Source organism: Lagopus muta, chromosome 7, assembly GCF_023343835.1.
Source record: "Lagopus muta isolate bLagMut1 chromosome 7, bLagMut1 primary, whole genome shotgun sequence".
NCBI classification, from domain to species: domain Eukaryota; kingdom Metazoa; phylum Chordata; class Aves; order Galliformes; family Phasianidae; genus Lagopus; species Lagopus muta.
Window position 1 is genome coordinate 50,904,566 of NC_064439.1, and position 7,850 is coordinate 50,912,415.

The following is a 7,850-nucleotide window of genomic DNA, read 5'->3' on the forward strand; positions in this document are numbered from 1 at the left end:
TGGGACAAGAAGGAGCTGCCTGACAGTTCCTCAGTGTGTCATCCAATAAGTGGGGGGGAAAAAAAAAAAAAAAAAAAAAAAAAAAACAACCAACATGAGCCAATTAGTACAAATTCCAACCAGGACTCAGTAGGTCCAACTGTGTACTAGCAGCTGCCAGTGCAGGAACCTAGACCAATGCAACAGGGCAGCGTGTCTTTCAGCCTGGTGAGATGGGTTTATCTGTTCTTGATTTCACAATTCTGAGAAAGAAATGAAGAGCAGCCTGAAATTTATAGATAGTGTTATTTGTACGAAGACTCTCTGGAGCACTGGAGTGGCTTAACAGATGGAGGCAGGGCAGAAATCCACACTGTGATGCTTATTTATTAATCCAGCTTTTCTTGAGATGGAGGGAAAATATGCTGTTGTAGGAAACCTTTCCCCCTTCCCTGGAACAGAAAAAGAATGACATCTGGTCCTCTTCTATTCAGCTGTGTTGGGGCTGAATATTTTCCCCAGACAGACATTTCTGAATTCTGTGATATTCTGGCTGTGTAGAATTAGCTCTGGTAGCCCATTTCTTTTTCCTACAGAAAACAGTTTGCATGAAGTAGTGGAAACCAGCAGCTTTTCCTCCTTGCCATATGCAAGGTTTTACTGGTGCACTTTTTCCTTTCAAGGTGCTCATTAGTTGAGTATAAGAATTAGGGAGAAAACTTTTTTGAAGAACAACTAGTGTGCAAAGTGCTTAAGTGTCACTGTCATCTATATCAATGGTGTATTTCAAAAGTATGGCAAACTGCTTTGAAATCAGCAATGGTCTCACCTATGTCTCTTCCTTTGCCTCTCTTGTCTCCTTTTCTCTGCTGTGTGTTGCCACTTAATGATCATGCTATAGAGGAGAAGAAACATGTTTGGAAGAAGATCCCTTGGCTCTCTCAGCTTGGCTTGTCACACATGCAGATCAGTGTCTGGTCTCTGGAAGGAAGGAAAACAGAAAGGATATATTATTGAGACTTCCCAGCAGACAGCAAAATCAATCTTTAAGCTTGTTGGCATTTGGCAGTGAGGAAAACGTCTAAGCAAAGAATACCAACTCTTTTTACTAACTCTGTGTGTACAGTCTATGGCAAACTATTGACTGTAGAACAGACCAGTTGAATTTTCATATTACTGGTCACTTGTTTTCTAGGAGTTGTTTTTGAGGGCTGCTGAATGGGCTTTGCTATGCACTTGTGTAGAATCACTGAAATGAGCAAGACTTCTAAATCCCACCAATTACAGCTTCTTGGCTCTGAGGGTAGCCAGCACAGTCCAGGGAGAGTCACACTTGCATAGCTTGCTTCTAGCATATGGGTTACCTTGTATGCTTCTCCAAAACTGTGGAAGGGAAGTTGGAGGTCACAAAGCAGTGATAGTGGCTTTGCAGGATCTAGAAATGGATGTAACGTAGGATGGTAAAATTCAGCCTAACAATCATAAACTCATAGAATTATAGAATGGCCTGGGTGGAAAAGGGGCACAATGCTCATTTAGTTTCAACTCCCTGCTATGTGCAGGGTCACCAAGCACCAGACCAGGCTGCCCAGAACCACATCCAGCCTGGCCTTGAATGCCTGCAGGGATGGGGCATCTGCAGCCTCCTTGGCAACCTGTTCCAGACATAGGACCATTGATCACAACACAGAGCGAGTCCTTATTTGTTCAAGACTTGCACATACATGTAGGCCTGTTCCTCTGTGTCCCACTGTTTCAGAACAGCAGCCTGGATTTTAGGAAATCACATACATGGTCCACAGTCCTCTCAGGAGGTGCCAAGCAGAGTAGGGCTGAGTGTGGATAAAAAAGGAAAATGAGATTTCTGAAGCATGATGTTATTGAAGGGAAGAAAAAGCAATTGTACTGAGTGGTGGTTATTGGGAATGATTTCTGTCTGAAATGGATGTGCATTACAAACCAATCTGTCCTGTAAAATTAGCTGAAGTGGTGTCAGTTAGGAGTTGCTGGAGCAGCTGCATTTGGGTGAAGGTCTGCAGTACAGCTTTGAAGTGCAACTGATGCTTGTATGACAGGAGGTATTTAAACTGGCCTCATGTAAGATGGCAAAACTCTTTGTACAGGCTCTGAGATGGGCATTGTGCAAAAGTGATAGGGAATCCATTAGTTCCAGACTACTCCAACAAAGGGTTGCATGTACAGTGCTGGAAGATTTGATTTACTGAAGGTTGTCTCAGCAAAGGGCTCAAGGTGAAAATGGCAAATCAAAGAAAAAAGAGCCCCACAGTCTGTAACTCCCTTAGTTTTTCTACACAAAGTAGATACATGACAGAAAAGGAGGAGAGAGGCAGTAGGCAGGAATAGCAGTGCAGATACCGAGTCGGGTGACATATTTGATAGTGGAGGAAAGGAGAGATAAGAAAGGTAGTTTAATAACTGCATGCAAATAAAGTCAAAGTTCAGTCACAGAATACATGCTCTGACATGAATGAAAAATAGTTATAAGGCTACATAAGCTGCAAGAGGGAACCAGCTGGTGATATTGAAAAGTAATGGGTGGAGGCTACCTTTTACTTCAATGCAGAATTGGTAGAAGGTGATGGTTTCTGGGGGCATCAAACTCAATAAAGAAGCAGCAGCAAGTGACAGAGAACAGATTATCATCTGACCAGGTACCACACAGTTCTTTAAGGCAAAGCTGTGGCGTTTTGCACACAGGAATGGTTTGTTTTGAGAGAGGACCATCAGTAAATGCTGCATTAAGCCCAGGATTACCCATTCTGCCTTTGCGCTTCAGTAGCAGCCCTTCTGCCAGATGAATGACTTGCAGATACATTGTGGTCTGGATTTGTGAGGATGATCTGGGTTAAAAAAAAAAATAAATAGCTGAGAGGGAAAAGGTGGTTATTTTTAACCCAGATCAGCTCATTATTCATGCTTAGCAGGACAACCTGATAGAGCCAGCGAGGCATCAGTGGGAGGGCTGCATGTTGCTGGGCAGGGCATGGTTTCAACTACCTCAAGTCAGGGCTGTGGGACTGGGTTTTAGCCCCTGCTGTGAGCTCAGCTACTGGGAATGTGGCAGGTCTCACTCTGCTCTTTTTTTTTGGGGGGGGGGGCTTTATTTTTGCCTGTGTTGGAAGTTATCTGTCTGGATATGAACAGTTGAAGATTAACTGTTAAAGGCTGCTGCTTTTCCAGGAAGAGTATCCCTATTCTATTTTTTATTTTTAAGATTCTTAAGTGGGTAAAAGTGCCCATCTCTGCAGGGAAGAGAAAACAATGTGTATGCTACCACTGAGGCAGTACAAAGACATGCTGAGGTGCAGCATGGTCAAGGCTGGGAACAGGCTTCAGAGCAGGGCCTGAAGTACATAAAATACTTTATCCTCTTCTTTTCTTGTTGTCTTTTATCTTGGGAGATTACTGAACTGAGTGCTTGTCTTTTCATAATGAGGCCAGAGTACATTGGAAATATCTTCAGGCATCAGTTAATAAACCACAGAATAAAGGGAGAAGAGCTGGCTAAGTGCAATCTGTAGTGGTCCTTGTCATCAGATCTGCAGAAAAGAGCAGGCTGCTTCTGTACTGACAGGGGAAGAGGAGTGTTGGGGCAGGAGGGTACACCCACACCAGTTTTGACAGCTCAGACCTGCACCTGATGCAATTAAACCAAATTGCCTGGCTCTATTATCTACTGCCCTGTTGGAAAGCAAGTATCTAATCTGCTGTCAGGCTACAGCTGCTAATGAAACTGAGCTATGCAGTGGCATGGCTAGTTTACCCTCTGCTGTGTGCAGGAGAGTGGAATTATAGATGGTGGACTATGTAAAAATATCACAACCTTCTGTAAGAGAAAGCCGTTAAGTAGTGGCCATGGCGAGTGGCTATGCAGTTACCACTGATCAGCACAGCCGGATGTTGGAACAATGTAGGTGAGAGTGTTATTCATTTTCTGTCCTTTTTGTCACAGAATTTCAGAATGGCTGAGGCTGGCAGGGACCTTTCGGTCCATCTGGTCCAACCCCTGCTCAAGTAGGGGCACCCAGAGCAAGCTGAGCAGTCCCAGCTCTCATCTCATTACTGTTTACACAGAACTTGTTGCACTGCTATCCGTAGCATTGTCTAACACTTCCGTTTGCGAGAAGCTGTTTTCAACTGCTTGTAAGAATTCATAAACGTTTGGGCTGTAATTTTCCACACCAGATACCTGGCTCAACATAACTAGTTTTGGAAAATTTTCACACATTCTGGTTCGAAGGCTTTTTTTGAGGCATTACTTAAAGAATATGCATTTTGTCCACAGTAAAGCTCTAACAAATTTCTAGTAGTTTAAAGTGACAACATAGCACTTGCTGTCCCCATCATGATCCACCAAGATTTGGCAATACTATAAACATACAGAAAAAGTCCTTGGTACAGGAGAGACATGGAGATGCTGGATTGTATCTAGAAGGACATAAAAATGATCTAAGGGGTGGAAAGCCTCCCCTATGAGGACAGGCTGAGTGAGCTGGGGCTGTTCAGCCTGAGAAACAGAAGGCTTTGGGGAGACCTGATAGTGGCCTTTCAGTATCTCAAAAGGGGCTGTAAGAAAGAAGGGGACAGACTCTTTAGCAGACCCTTTTGTGATAGGCCAAGGAGAAATTGTTTCAAATTAAAACAGGGGAGATTTAGATTCAATATTAGAAAAAAAATATGATAAGAGTAGTGAAGTACTGGAGCAGGTTACCTGGACATGTGGTGGATGGCTCATCCCTGGAGACATTCAAGATCAGGCAAAACAAGTCTTGGAGCAACCTGACCTATCTGTAGATATCTCTGTTCACTGCAGGGGAGTTGGATTAGATGACCTTTAAGGGTCTCTCCCAACTCAAATGGTTCTACGAAAAATATCAGAAAATTCTTTGTTGAGCACCATACCTCAACTCCAAACTCTAGCAGAAATGAATGTCATGCTCCAGGAATAACTGAGAGAATATTTATGCGCTGTTTATTTGCTGAGTCTGTGGTTATCTTGTCAGAATGAAGCTTGCAAGTTTCTGTATTTCTAGGTATGTTTGTGAGTTGAAAGTGAAGCTACTTTGTCTCAGCTCTTAAAGTGGTAAGAACATACTTTCTTTGAATAAGGTCTGCAGGATTTGTCCCTCAAAACTCCACAGTTTGAGCCAATATGAGTTTGTAATTCAAACCTCTGTCCTTTAGTTCACAGTTACATTTATTTTTGATGGACCTGGGAGATGAATTTAAAAATGAGGAGTGCCTTTCCTTCCTTCAGGAAACACTGCAATGAGTCAAAGGCAATTGTCTCGATAGAACAACACACACCCAGCTATTTGTCTAGTCTTGTGACTTTAGCAATGAAGATAAAATCTCATGTGTTCATCTGTTCGGATTGAGGAACATAGAAACAGTGATAGTCTATTTATTTTAACGGTTGCTGAACGTCTATTAAGAGGTATTATGCATGGTATTTGATTTTTCTGCCTTTACATCTTTGTATCTCCATGGTTACTGTTTGATTAAACTTTGATCAAAGAGAAGACAAATTGTGTAGTTAGTTGTTTAACCCCATGTGGAAAGGATTCCTAGGACAAGAAAATCAATCCTAACTCATACAAGGACAAAATCTAAAATCCTCTGTCAAGTAAATTTTGCACCTAATTAAAAATATATATTCATTTGTAGAACATGGAAGACATGTAATTTTGTTCTTCTCTTTTTTTTTCCTGGTATAAACCTGCCATTCCTTGTTTTTCATCTGTTGACTAGAATTGTCTGCTCAAGAAAGAAAGAACTTGATAGTTAAAAAAACACCTTATAGTCAGTGTTAGTAGCATTGGGCAATCAGTACTTGATTAGAAAATCAATGTCACTTTCTTTCCATTCTTTGAAAATGTTTGCTTATCTGCATCATCACAGGCTGAGTGCTGAAGATGGATAAGATAGATTAGTAACATCCTGTTATCCTGACCAACTTCAGCTATTTGCTGGGAGAGAATGGAGACTCACAGAGAATGATAGAGAACATGGGCAGCCTGGAGCTCATCATGTACCCATGTATATAAGAATTTAAGCGTTAGCAACACATTCTTCCTTGATGTGTGAAGAGCCAGCCCAGGTTTAGGGAGTACTTTCCTGTGGGGCTTGTTTGGGCAGCAGTGCTTATCCCTGGTATTGCCGAGCCCATAGTCAAGAGGATCCAGATGGGGAAATTGCCCTCTTATGAGACTTGCTTAGCTGTTTGTCTATTACTTCTGAATCAAACCTCGTGGTGCAACACAGCTGGCCCTTTTCAGAAGTGGGGTGAAGGTTCAGGATCAGGCCAGCCTAATCCCATGTGCCTTGGACCAAGGAGTGTTCAAGGCATTGCAGTGTAGTTTAACCAGCCAACATAGCTTAAGACAGGCTATAAGTGCTAAAATGCTGCTCAGGCAGACGAGCGGCAGACAGATGCATGGATCATCTCTGTAGAAAATAACCATTTCTGGTTACCAGGACCTGAAAAAGAAAAAAAATGAGTTTAATTTAGGGACTTCTTTGGCTGATGTCACCACTTTTGAAATGTTCAGAAATGCAAAGTGCTTTATTGAGCCTCTGAACTTTTCATCATCTGTCATGGAGTTCAGCTTGGGTCACTAGGTGATGTTGTATACTTATGCCTATTTCTTGTGTGCTAGCTAAAGTGAAATGATTGGAAAAGTCAGCTTTAAAAATGTCTTATGCTAGTTGTGCTCCTCCTTTTGCAGCATTGCTGGACAAATGTGAGAAAGAGAATAAATGACAGATGAGAATCAGACAGTAAATGGCTGTCACACAGGAAGCAGAAAAGAGAAGTAATGAGCACTCTTAGCACTTATTCTCTACTATAGTGGTTTGAAGGATATACCTTTATGATGCTTGTATCTGGGACCATACATACACATTTAAAATGCACTTACAAGAGGCTACGCTTGGTTTCCTGGAAAACAGCCTCCTCCTGCTCTGTTACTCCTCCACCTTTCTCTGCCTATCAAGAGAAAGCTTCTGCAAGTTCTCCTGCTTCTCCCTGCTTTCCCCTCCTCGTTCTTTGGCACTTCCCACGGTTCTCACTTCCAGCAGCCAGAAAGGATTTCGGTTCTGCCTGTAAGATTCAAGCTCAACCCCTGACAGTGGACCAAGCCTGGTCCCTAAGGGGATATTAGCAACAGCTCCACAGCAGCGCTGAAAATCTTTCTATCTATCCTAGCACATGCTAGAGCTGGGAATAGAAACAGAAATATTTACAAATTGTAGGGGAAAAAAAAAGTAATGACGCTCTTATGAAAAAGAAATTGGAGAAATGAGAGTTGTTATTTTAAAAGCTGCTTATCACACAATCAGTAAAAAGGGAATTTCCACCATCAGAAATGAATGCAAAACTGTTCAAATTGGGCAAACTCCCCAAATACTCACAGAAGATTGATATATACAGTCCTCTGATGTTATCAGGGGAGCTTTACCAATATGGCAAAAAGACTGTGACAGTTTATGAAAAAGGGGAACCCAGAATTTACCGGACTGCAAAAAAAACCTCTTGAGACTGTTCTCATTTTAACCTACTCACATTTCAACCTCCTGAGAGAGGATAAAAAGAGAAAAGAAAAAAGGGGTTAGCAGAGAAAAGAGAAAAGGGGTTAGCAGAGTTCAGAAAGTCTTGACACAAATATTATCTGGGAAAGAAAAACATTTTCACCTCCTGCTACTGTAATAGATAATGCAGTGATGGCAGATCAGATCTGGGGTCAGCATAATAACAAATATGTCCACCCAGAAGCAGTGGACAGGGTATAAGGAACCCTAGAAAGCTATGAGAACAAGGTTAAATGCAGCTGTGGTGTTACTGAACACAT

At 42.0% G+C, this 7,850-nt stretch overlaps 1 long non-coding RNA gene across 1 annotated transcript; it reads right to left on the reverse strand.

The window, feature by feature from the left end:
• Positions 1–268: 268 nt before the first annotated feature.
• LOC125696105 (uncharacterized) lies at positions 269–1,809 on the reverse strand. Its single transcript, XR_007378188.1, has 2 exons — positions 1,704–1,809; positions 269–960 (listed from the first exon to the last, which is right to left on the reverse strand). It is a non-coding gene; the product is annotated as an uncharacterized LOC125696105 (long non-coding RNA).
• Positions 1,810–7,850: the final 6,041 nt, after the last annotated feature.